This window comes from Myxine glutinosa, chromosome 1 (genome assembly GCF_964187855.1).
Source record: "Myxine glutinosa chromosome 1, kmMyxGlut1.1, whole genome shotgun sequence".
Taxonomy (NCBI): domain Eukaryota; kingdom Metazoa; phylum Chordata; class Myxini; order Myxiniformes; family Myxinidae; genus Myxine; species Myxine glutinosa.
Genome location: NC_136261.1, coordinates 214,659,633 through 214,672,800, shown reverse-complemented (window position 1 = coordinate 214,672,800; position 13,168 = coordinate 214,659,633). Strand labels below are relative to the sequence as shown.

At 43.4% G+C, this 13,168-nt stretch overlaps 1 non-coding gene across 1 annotated transcript; it reads left to right on the top strand.

Annotated features, from left to right (window-relative positions):
* Window positions 1–12,770: 12,770 nt before the first annotated feature.
* On the top strand, window positions 12,771–12,842 carry TRNAG-UCC (transfer RNA glycine (anticodon UCC)). The gene has a single exon. It is a non-coding gene; the product is annotated as a tRNA-Gly (tRNA).
* The last annotated feature ends 326 nt before the right edge of the window (window positions 12,843–13,168 follow it).

Genomic DNA, 13,168 nt, shown 5'->3' with positions numbered 1-13,168 from the left:
CTCCAGGCTGGGGCGCAGTATTCGGCTGCAGAGAAGACCAGGGCTTGCGTGGATATTCGTAGGGTCTTAGCGGAGGCTCGCCAGGTCGTACCAGCGAGACGTCGGATAAGTGAGACCCTTGATGTCACCTTGGCCTTAACTTCTTCTAGGTGTTGCTTGAAGGACAGTATCCGATCTAGGCGTACACCGAGGTACTTTGGGGCTTGCTGGAACTCCAGGCGTTTGTTGCCAACGAACACGTCCAGTTCCCTTTTTGCTTCTCTGTTGTTAAGATGGTATGCCGCTGACACTGTCTTACCAATGCTGAGCTGCAAACGCCACCTCCGGAGGTAGGCTACCAAGGTGCCCATGTCTTGGTTGATACCGTTTTCCATCGCCTTCCATTTTGGTCGTCGCAGCATGATGGCCAGGTCATCTGCGTAACCGTACTTTCTGGTTGTTGTATCCGGCAGGTCGTAGATGTAGATGTTAAACAGCATCGGCGAGAGAACAGAACCCTGCGGGACACCATTCCTCAGTCTTCTGAGCCTGCTGCGCTGGCCGTCGCTGGTGTGTAGGACGAAGCTGCGGTGTGACAGCATCTCCATGATGAAGTTCACCATATGCCGGTCCGGGATTGTCCTCAGCAACTTCAGGTGGAGTCCACAGTGCCAAACGGTGTCGTATGCAGCTGTCAGGTCCAGGAACACTACGTCAGCTTTCTCATTGTCCTGGAAGCTGTCTTCGATATCTTGTGTGAGTAATGTTACCTGGTCCACTGTTGACCTGCCACGACGGAAACTGGCTTGTTCCCGCGGGAGCTGTGGGTCCACCACTGGGTCGATGCGGCTGTGGATCATCCTCTCCAGAATCTTAAATGGGACGCAGAGCAACGAGATCAGTCTGTAGGACTTGGGATCTTCCGCAGGTTTGTTCGGCTTCGGCAGGGCTATGACGGAAGCATGGCGCCAGGTCTTCGGGAGCTTGGACCTCCGGAGGCACGACGAGAAGAACGAACACAGCCAACCAGATGTTGTTGTGCTCTGGTGGATGACGAACTCCGGATGGATGTTGTCACGGCCTGGTGACTTACCCGGCTTGAGTTTGCTCATGGCCGCACTGAGTTCGGCTGCTGTGAAGTCTCCAGAGAGATTGGCATCGGCGCTGGCCGCCCTGGAGAGAGAAGACATCTCACACAACGTCAGGCGGGCAAAGTTTTTGTCTGCATCCGGGAAGCGACCGTTCTTCAGGAGCTGGGACGCAATGGCATCTGCTGTCACCGGGCACCTGAATGGCATTGTATTTCTGCCTGTCAGCTGGTTGATGGTCTGCCATGCCTTGCAACTAGAGTGGGTAAAATCGATCGACTCAACTATTTCAGTCCATCTGGTCCTACGGGTGGCGTCCAGCTTCTGGAGTAGTGCTGTTGCAGTCGCGTCCACTTCTTCCCTGGAGCTAGCCTGCTGATGGTCGCGCAGGAGATGGCTGCACTCCTCGTCCCAACCCGGGATGTAGTTCTTGTTAAAGCCACGCGGGATGTTTTTCTTTGCTGCACTGAGGAGAACCTTACAATAGGCTGCGTATGCGGCGTCCACATCAGCAGCTTCTGGTTTCGGGAATCCGGCTGTTCTTCTTTCCGTCTCTGCAGCAAACGACTGCCAGTTAGCCTTCCAGAAGTTCCATCTCTTGACAGGTCTGCCCGCTACCGGCTGCACCAGTGATGGCACTTTGATGATGGACGGTCGGTGGTGTGAGCGGGGGAACTTGTCAATGATGCGTCTCTCAGGCTTCGGGTCATTGGTGCGGCACACAGCGAAGGCCAGGTCCGGATTGTGTAGGTGTTCCAGTGCGCAGAGAAGAAGGTTGGAGGCTCTTTTTGGTCGAACAGCAGCAGTGCATCGGTGTTGGAGGCCCAGTCGCCCAGCATCATTCCGTCTGGTGTTGTGTAGTTGTAACCCCAGTCTGTGTGTTGACAGTTGAAGTCACCTGCATACGTAGTGTGTTCAAAAAGTATCCGACCTTTATTTTTCGTGCGTAAAAAAAAAGAAGCTAGGGAGGCGTTGATTGGTGCACGTATGTAGGCGATCCTAATGCACACGCGTGAATTTTTTCCCACCTGCAGAAGCTGTCATTCGACGGCAGACCGCCGATGAGTGAGGACATGTAAGTGAGCGCCGCCGGATTTTCGTTTTTGACAAAATGACGGAAAAACTTGAACAACGCTACTGCATCAAATTTTGTGTTTTTTGGCCTCGGGGATGTTGGATGCTTCCATTGTGATGACTGCAACTTGGTTTCTGGGTCGTACCCATAAACCCAGGACTCATCGCCAGTGATCACTGTGTTGAGGAAGCTGGGATCGCTGTTCACAGTCTCCAGCATGTCCTGTGCGATCTCCAAACGGAGTTGCTTCTGCTCAATCGTTAGCAGCTTTGGTACGAACTTCGCTGAGATTCTCCTGAAGCCCAAATCCTCCTTCATAATGGAATGAACGGTGTTGAATCTTGCGGATCGTTTCCTCTTGGGAATCGCCAAGCCTTACACAAAATTTGATGCAGTAGCGTTGTTCAAGTTTTTCCGTCATTTTGTCAGAAACGAAAATCCGACGGTGCTCACTTACATGTCCTCACTCATCGGCGGTCTGCCGTCGAATGACAGCTTCTGCAGGTGGGAAAAAATTCACGCATGTGCATTAGGATCGCCTACATACGTGCACCAATCAACGCCTCCCTAGCTTCTTCTTTTTTTACACACGCAAAATAAAGGTCGGATACTTTTTGAACACAGTAGTAGATGGTGGGTGCAGTAACGGACGGGAGTGATGACGCCATCAGCGCTGATGGAGGAGGCTTATATACGTTGACGACCGATGTTTCCTGAATTTTGGTGACCAGCCACTCAATGTTGGAGCCCGATGGAGATTGGCTAATGGCTGTCCAGCTTAGTTCAGTCCTGACGAAGGTTGCCATTCCGTGCTGTTTACTGTGGATGGACCCAGCGAGAAGGAACCCAGGCAGCTTGAGGTTGTCGTCAGCTGCACAGTGTGTCTCTTGTAGGAGAACGACTGCTGCCTTGTTGAAGTCGGCGAGGTGTCGTATGACTTCGAGCTTGACGGTGGTGAGGCCCTCAACATTGAGTTGGAGCACTGACAGGCCTTGGTTTTCGACGGCCAAAATGGCCGCCTGTCCTGAAAAGGACGTTCTATGCCTTGGTCTTGGTCTTGACCTTGGCTTGTACCTTGGCCTGCCAGCTCGATGATTGTGTGGCGACATTCGTTTCACAATTCTTGTTACTTGCAGGGAAGGCCGCGAAGAGGCTGTCGTCTTCTTCCCCCTTGATAGCCACATCACTTGGTCACTGTCATGTCCAAATATTAGCTTCCGAGCTCAAAAGGTGCCTGAGAGATTGGCCAAATGAGAAAGAAAATAAATAGATGATTAATAATGAAAATAAATAAATAATAATCATTAAATTATTAATCAATTTGGTCATTGAACACATAAACCACCACCATTTCATCAGAATCTGTAACTTCCAAAAAAAAATAAAAAAATTCGGCATTAATCGAATAATTAATCGATTCATTGATTAATTAATAAATCAAAAATAGCCTATACAGCCAAATCACCTGGTCATTGGCATGTCCAAATATCAGCTTCCTAACTCAAAAGGTGCCTGAGTTAATGGTCAGCAGAGAAAGGAAATTTAATTAATTAAATAAGTACTTAATTAATCACTAATAATTAAATAACTCCTCAATTAATTGATTAAACAAAAAATACCATTTTTGACAAAGTACTTGCTCACTATTGTGCCGAAATTTCAACTTCCTAGCTCGAAGGATGGCTGAGATATTGCCCGGACAAACAAGAAAGAAAACAAGAAAACAACCAGAGTGAAAACTGAGTACTCACTTTCAGCGTGCGTCACTGCCGAGCCCCCTTCGGTGCCCGGCAATGACGTTATGCAGCGCCTGGAGATGGCATAGGAAAGGTGCGGTGTACAATACTTACATAATTGGGTAAAATGCCAGGGGCATAGAAAAGGCCCCTTTATGTAAGGGTATGTGCCATTTGTCAAAATATAGAAAAGAATGGACATTCCATAGCATGGTGTACTCCCCTTGTGTTCTGAGGAGGAACCAAGTAATGCTCTCGAGAAGTTCATATAAAGGGCACCAATTTGATTCATACACCTGCATGAAGAAGTAAATGTATTTTATTTGCCAGATGTAGGGAATGAACAATCCCCAGCTCAGGAGTCTGGTGCTTTACCCATTAGGCCATTAAGCCAACACATTAAATTTGTGTAGTTAGATACCAGTGGAAGCCGATGTATCCAACACATTAGATACCAGTAGAAGCCGATAAACGACTTTTCAGTCCCCATGTGAAGTTGCATACAGAGAAACCGTCCCAAAAAAGGAAGGGGGGCTTTGCGCCTCCCTTACTTTCCATACAATAAGAAATTTGATGTGGTACAATACTCATAATGACGCTGAAATTCAGGTTTAAGATTAATTACGTTTTAAATATGAACAAAATGCATTTGTTCATCGTACAAGATGTTTATTTGCTCATTATTCAAGACGATATGAAAGACTTGAAAAAGTAAGGGGAAATTTTTTTTCAACCCCAATGGGATTTGAACCCACAATCCCCAGCTTGGGAGTTTGATGCTTTATCCATTAGGCCATTGGGCTGACACATTAGATTTGTGTAATCATATTTTGAAGAGTTATAAAGTGTGCATATATTTTTATATATTTATTTATGCATATATATTTATATATATTTAAATTTAAAGCAAAAACTAGAGCACTTAGGTGGAATTTGTTTTGAAAGCCGTTAACTAGACCTATTGGCCGATGTATATTCCAAATTTCAGCTAGTTTCAATGTATGGCCCTTGAGATATGAATGCCAACACATTTTGGGCGGACAGACAGATGGACGGATGGACAGACACCAACGTGATTTCGACGGTTTTCGAAATAAAACTCCAGAATGCATAAACAGATGTTGCTGAAATTTGCAACACATTACCTCAACGTACAAAACATTTACTTCTGAAATTTGCAGCCAATTTCGTCAAGTAGAAGCCGAGAATCGCATTTTCAGTCCCCATGTAAAAGCTTCATACAGAGAAACGATCCTTTATATAAAGGGAGGGATGTTTTGCGCCTCCCTTTGATTACCCTCGCCGGAGGAGAGGGTATTACATTTTGGTCCGTTTGTTACTTGCGAAAATCGAAGATTTTTCAACTACAGACTTGGCATTTAATATGGAATTTTTTTTTTTTCTTGACTTGGGTTTACTTTCTTAACTCAGTATATCAATCTGGTGAGTTTGTTTTACACTTTGGTGATTTATTTGTTAAAAGAACCATGTCACTGATTGTCTGTCGCAGCAAGAAGTCAACAAGAGGATTATATCACAGGTGGCATGACAAAATGTACGGACAGGTGCATTTGACGATTGGCTTCACAGTCGGGTGTACAAGGGTTGTTGCGTTCTGTATTAGTGGAAAACAACTGCTGCACGTCTCCAAAAGTTATTGCCGCTTCCTCTGGAGATGGTCCGTCAACTCGACAATGCTGTTTGTCATGGAGTGGTGGCTTTACGAAATTACAGCATGAAAGAGTGTGCTATTGCTCAGCCGTATGGCATCACTCAAGGTCAGGTGTAAAAGATCCTGAAACGAAATGCTTAGAGGGGTGTCCCTACTCCAATACCGAGGCCAGGACGTCCACGCAGAACCACAAGGAGGGATGATCGCCAGCTGCACCGATTAGTCCGCAATGGCCGTACCAAGTCAGCTAATCGGCTTAGGGCTGAGTGGCAGCAACTGACAAATGTGCCTGTATCCAGAAGGCTAGTCAACCAACGACTGGTTCAAGCAGGCTATCGTGCCAGGCGTCCCCTGAGAAAGCCACGCCTGACCAGACAACACTGCCAGCACCGATTGCAGTGAGCCAGAAAGCACCGTCAATGGCAGCCAGGTCACTGGAATCATGTGATCTTCAGTGATGAGTCTAGATTTCTGGTCTATCGTCAAGATGGCCGCGTCCGAGTGCGCAGACAAGTGCATGAAGCCTACAACAAAGTTTGTATAGTGCCAAGAGTCCAGCTGGAGGTGGTCGGGTGACCGTTTGGGCTGCTTTTCATGCAGGGGGCAAAACTGACCTGGTTGTTCTGAATGGAAACCTGAACCAGTTCAAGTACAGGGCCATTCTGGAAGAAAAATTGCTTCCATTTGCTCGTGCAGCCTTTCGAGGAAACTTTGTCTTCCAAGATGACAATGCACGGCCTCATCGTGCTCGCATGATCCAACACTTTCTTGCTGACCGTGGTGTAGAGCATATGGAGTGGCCTGCCATGTCCCCGGATATGAATCCGATAGAGAACATGTGGGCAGAATTAACGCATCAAATCGACCACGTGGACCAGCAGCCAACCTCTGTGCGTGAATTGCAGCAGGCTATTGTCACTGCATGGCAAGCGATTCCTGTCCAAACCTTGGCAAATCTCATGAACAGCATGCCTCAACGTGTACGTGCTCTCCTGAATGCTCGTGGGGGTTACACGAAGGACTGAACTGTAATTTTACTGTCGGTAATCCCAGTCGTCATTTAACTTTTGTTTTTGTTAAAAAGAAATTTGGCTGATGTGCAAAATAAAGAGATACTTCTGGAAAACATACAGAAGTTTAACACAGTACTGTCCATGAATTGAGTTCGATATCAGTTTACATCACTTTCAGGGATCAATTTATTTGTTTCGAAATGTCAAATATGGTTTTTGTTTCTTTTAAAGGTCACATTAACAAAATCTAGAATAATTTCAACATAATTCCAATGAACTTTTGGTTCTAAGACATCTTGAAAAGTAAGTTCACCCCAACAAAAAAAATATTCCATATTAAATGCCAAGTCTGTATATTGGTTGGTCTTGTGCGTTGTTCTGTCTGTCGGTCTGTTTATCAGTATGTCAGTCGCCTACAGGTGACAATTTTCAACCGATCTTAATGAAACTTCACCAAATGGTAGAAGTTCGTCATAAGCAAGAAGCCTATTGTTTTTGGGGTCAAAAGGTCAACATAGGCCAAAGGTCACCAACTTTGTCAAATTTCTAAAATCCTCAATTTTCATCCGAATGACTTGAAATTTGAACTGGATTTGCATATCAGGTCACTGAATTCAACCATCAATTATATTTTTGGTCAACATATGCCAAAAGGTCAACATTGGCCGAATTTCTAAAATCCTCAATTTTCATCCGATTGACTTGAAATTTGAAGAGGATTTGCATATCGTGTCACTGAATTCAACCACCAAGTATTTTTGAGGTCAACATAGGCCAAAAGGTCAACATAGGCCAAAAGGTCAACATTAGCCAAATTTCTAAAATCCTCAATTTTCATCCGATTGACTTTAAATTTGAAGAGGATTTGCATATCGTGTCACTGAATTCAACCACCAAGTATTTTTGAGGTCAACATAGGTCAAATAGGCCAAAAGGTCAACATAAGCCAAATTTCTAAAATCCTCAATTTTCATCTGATTGACTTAAAATTTTAAGAGGATTTGCATAACAGGTCACTGAATTCAACCACCAATTCGTTTTGAGGTCATTATAGGCCAACAACCTATTTTAGGGATTTCACAAGTATCAACATAGGCCAAACATTTTGGGTATTACATTTACATTTGGAAGGAAGATTGTGAAGGAAGATTGTGAATTGTGAAGATTGTGAAGATTGTGAAGCAAGATTGTGAATGCAATCGCACTCCGATTTACTGAAATGAAGCGTTTTTGGCAATAAACTTGTTGTTTGCACATTTTGCACACTGATAGTCCCGAATTACACTTCCAATGCAGACATGCGTGTTTCATCATATAGTTTGCACCTGAGTTGTACGTACCAAGCAAAACAACACATTTTCCACGAGGAAGATTGTGAATGCAATTGCACTCCTATTTACTGAAATCCAGAATATTGTGAATGCAATTGCACTCATATTTACTGAAATCCGATTTACTAAATACACCTTCGTGAGATATATAAGATCTGAAGTTTCTGGCCAAGTTTTTTCAAATTCTGTGTGTTTGGTTCAAACGCTAAAGACTGAAGTGTTTGCCCCTCTCATTCCTTCATTCATTCAGTCACACACTCACTCATTCACTCCAGCACTCACTCACTCCCTCATTCACTCACACTCAATCAATCACTCACTCATTCACCTAATGACTCACTCACATGTTGGTTTATAATTATTGATGAAAGGATATTTGATAAGTTTGTTAATTGTATGAATAAAATATTTAACATTTGAAAAGAATATGTTTCATGGAGCGATGGTGGTATAGTGGTGAGCATATCTGCCTTCCAAGCAATTGACCCGGGTTCGATTCCTGGTCATCGCAGCTTAATTTTTATACTGTGCTCGCGAAGTGCAAAGCAGGCTTCAGCGATTGGGTGTGTGTGTGTGTGTGCGCGTGTCTGCATTTAAAGAAAAAAAAATTCTCAGCCACCGTTGGATCGATTGACAAGAAATTCTTCCCACCGGAGTATCTCCGACTGAAGATTTATTTATCGATAATCATGACGTTTCCACGAGAATTATGACATTTGCACATATCATTTCCACGAAGAACATTGTGAATGGAAAAACAGTCCTTTTTTCCTGAAATGTCGCGCTTTGGACCAAAAACTTATTCTCTGCACATTTTGCAGAGTGTGCAATGATTCATGCAAAAGCACTCCTCTGTCGTGAAAAGAAGCGTTTTGGAGCAAAAACGTATTGTCTGCACAAATTGCACCCTCATTGTCCCGAATCACACTTCAAATATTGAAACACGTGTTTCATCAAATTGTGGAACATTGTGAATGCAAAAGCATTCCTAATAACTGAAATGAAGCGTTTTTTTGCAATAAAGTTGTTGTTTGCACATTTTGCACACTTATTGTCCCGAATTACACTTTAATGCAGAAATGCGTGTTTCATCATATCGTGTGCAGCTGAGTTGTACGTCCTTCGCAAAACAACACAGTTTCCACTCGGAAAATTGTGAATGCAATTACACTCCTGTTTACTGAAATCCGATCACGAGGAAGATTGTGAATGCAATAGCACTCCGATTTACTGAAATGAAGCGTTTTTGGCAATAAACTTGTTGTTTGCACATTTTGCACACTTATTGTCCCGAATTACACTTCCAATGCAGAAATGCGTGTTTCCTCATATAGTTTGCACCTGAGTTGTACATACCAAGCAAAACAACACATTTTCCACGAGGAAGATTGTGAATGCAATTGCACTCCTATTTACTGAAATCCGATTTACTAAACACGCTTTCGTGAGATATATCAGATATGAAGTTTCTGGCCAAGTTTTGTCAAATTCTGTGTGTTTGGTTCAAACGCCATGTTTGTTGTTGAATAATCCTCTCCAAGAAGTTCTGTCACTCAAGCTTTTGGGTCTCACTATTTGCCATGATCTTTCCTGGGAAAACCACATTTCAAATCTGGCCTCCAAAGCCAGTCGCCGACTGGGCATCCTCCGTCGTGCGAAGTCCTTCTTTGGCACACCTGAGCTCCTCACCACATACAAGGCTTTCATCCGCAGCTCTATGGAATACTGCTCTCCCCTCTGGTCTGGTGCTCCTGCCTCACACCTAGCCCGTCTTCACGCTGTTGAAACCAAAGCGTTCAGAATCATTGGAATCTCCCGCGATGAAGCTAACTCCAAGGGCCTTTCACTCACTCACCGCAGGCAGGTTGGTGGTCTTTCCGTCTTCTACCGACTCCTCTCTGGCCTTGCCCCCCCCCAGCCCTCTCTGGGCTCTGTCCCCCAAATATTCCTACAGGTCGCACAAGATCTGCCTGCAACCCTCTTATGGTTAAACTGCCAAAATCAAGACTTTCTGCTCACCTTCACTCCTTCAATCCTCTTTTCTCCCGCCTCTGGAACAAACTCCCTCACTCTCTTAAATCCCACTGCACCCTCCAGGTCTTTAAAACAGCTGTTCACCACCATCTCTTATCCTCCCCCATCCAAAACCTTGATCTTTTCTACCCCAGCTAATTTCGGTCCCCTTGTGTTTTATACCTCTCCCCCCCGCCCTCCCCCTCCCACGCCTCCTGCCCCCCCACGCCTCCTGCCCCCAAGCCCTCTCCCTCCCACACTTCTCCCTGTTCTCAAATGTTGTGGTTGTGTGCTTCCCCTTCTCTCCCCATCTTGTCTTCCACTCCCTCTTTTTGTGTGTTTTGTTTGTCTGGTTGATTTGTTTGTGAAATAAATGTTAGCTCTTTCACGAGCCTCGATTCAGTATACAAAAAAAAAAACAAAAAAAAAAACGCCAATGACTGCAGTGTTTGCCCCTCTCATTCCTTCATTCATTCAGTCACACACTCACTCATTCACTCCAGAACTCACTCACTCCCTCATTCACTCACACCCAATCAATTCACTCACTCATTCACCGAATGACTCACTCACTGATGTTGGTTTTAATTATTGATAAAAGGATATTTGATAAGTTTGTTAATTGTATGAATAAAATATTTAACATTTGAAAAGAATGTGTTTCATGGAGCGATGGTGGTATAGTGGTGAGCATAGCTGACCTTCGAAGCAGTTAATCCAGGTTCGATTCCCGGCCATCGCAGCTTACCTCTAAAACTGTGCTTGTGAAGTGCAGAGCAGATTTCAGCGGTCGGGTGTGTATGTGTGTGTGCTTCTGCATTTTAAAAACAATTTTTCTCAGCTACCGTTGGATCGATTGACAAGAAATTCTTCCCACCGGAGTATCTTCGACTGAAGATTTATTTATCTATAATCAGGACGTTTCCCCGAGAATTATTACATTTGCACAAGTCATTTCCACGAAGAACATTGTGAATGGAAAACAGTCCTTCTCCTGAAATGTCGCGCTATGGACCAAAAACTTATTGTCTCCACATTTTGCAGAGTGTGCAATGATTCATGCAAAAGCTCCTCCTCTGTCGTGAAGAGAAGCGTTTTGGAGCAAAAACGTATTGTCTGCACAAATTGCACCCTCATTGTCCCGAATCACACTTCAAATATTGAAACACGTGTTTCATCAAATTGTGGAACATTGTGAATGCAAAAGCATTCCTATTTACTGAAATTAAGAGTTTTTGGCAATAAACTTGTTGTTTGCACATTTTGCACACTTATTGTCCCGAATTACACTTTAATGCAGAAATGCGTGTTTCATCATATTGTGTGCACCTGAGTTGGACGTCCTTCGCAAAACAACACATTTTCCACTCGGAAGATTGTGAATGCAATTACACTCCTGTTTACTGAAATCCGATCACGAGGAAGATTGTGAATGCAATAGCACTCCGATTTACTGAAATGAAGCGTTTTTGGCAATAAACTTGTTGTTTGCACATTTTGCACACTTATAGTCCCGAATTACACTTCCAATGCAGAAATGCATGTTTCATCATATAGTTTGCACCTGAGTTGTATGTACCAAGCAAAACAACACATTTTCCACGAGGAAGATTGTGAATGCAATTGCACTCCTATTTACTGAAATCCGATTTTAGTCAGGTTCACGATGTTTTTTCGTTCAGAATCATGATAGATTAGCAAACCTATACATTTTTGGAAACGTTATTACATGGAAAATCTGAAAATCAATGTTTACATTTTGCAATTCCGACGAATTCAATTCGACCAATCGACCAATTCCATTCGACCATTCGACCAATCGCTTCGATCGATTCGATTCATCGAATTCGATTCGTTCGACCAATTCGATTTGCCAATCAATTTGACCGACCTTTGCTTGTGTGGAACGGACTGTGAAAACGATGCGGACTATATTGTCGGATACGACACACAGGACAGTGATGACGAACTCTAAATGGCATATTCTGTAATCGTGTATGTTTGATGCCATTGACTGCCTGTGTATATTTTGTCATTGACTGCCTGTGTGGATGTGAAGTTATACTGACTGCATGTGTATATATGATTTTGCTGACTGCCTGTGTATGTTTGGTGATATGAATTATTGTGACACATTTTGATGTTATTAACTGCCTGTACAAAATGATAACATGTATTTGATTATGCAACTTATCGCGAATATAAAGACAGTAGTTTGCAATTCAAAACCTTTGATTCGTGTCTTACCATTCCCCATAGCACTAATTTGATACTTTCATTGGATTCCTTGTCCCTGAAAATATAGGTTTAGTATATTTTTAAAAGTTTTTAGGGTAATTAGAGGCAGAAATAGAACAAAATATGTATTTTACAGTGGCCATTTTGAAAATCCAAAATGGCCGCCATACAGGTATCTCTCCAAATGTAAATATTGATTTTCAGTTTCCTGATGCTATAACCTTTCCAAAAATGTATAGGTTTGCTAATCTACCATGATTTTGAACGAAATATAATTTATTGACAAAGTGAACCTGACTATTTACTAAATACGCCTTCGTGAGATATATCAGATATGAAGTTTCTGGCCAAGTTTTGTCAAATTCTGTTTGGTTCAAACGCCAATGACTGAAGTGTTTGCCCCTCTCATTCCTTCATTCATTCAGTCACACACTCACTCATTCACTCCAGCACTCAGTCACTCCCTCATTCACTCACACTCAATCATTCATTCATTCACTCACTCATTCACCGAATGACTCACTCACTGATGTTGGTTTATAATTATTGATGAAAGGATATTTGATAAGTTTGTTTATTGTATGAATAAAATATTTAACATATGTAAAAGAATATGTTTCATGGAGCGATGGTGGTATAGTGGTGAGCATAGCTGCCTTCCAAGCAGTTGACCTGAGTTCGATTCCCGGCCATTGCAGCTTACTTCTAAAACTGTGCTCGCGAAGTGCAGAGCAGATTTCAGCGATCGGGGGTGTGTGTGTGTGTGTGTGTGTGCATGCGTCTGCATTTTAAACACAATTTTTCTCAGCTACCGTTGGATCGATTGACAAGAAATTCTTCCCACTGGAGGATTTCCGACTGAAGATTCATTTATCTATAATCAGGACGTTTCCCCGAGAATTATTACATTTCCACAAGTCATTTCCACGAAGAACATTGTGAATGGAAAACAGTCCTTTCCCTGAAATGTCGCGCTTTGGACCAAAAACTTATTGTCTCCACATTTTGCAGAGTGTGCAATGA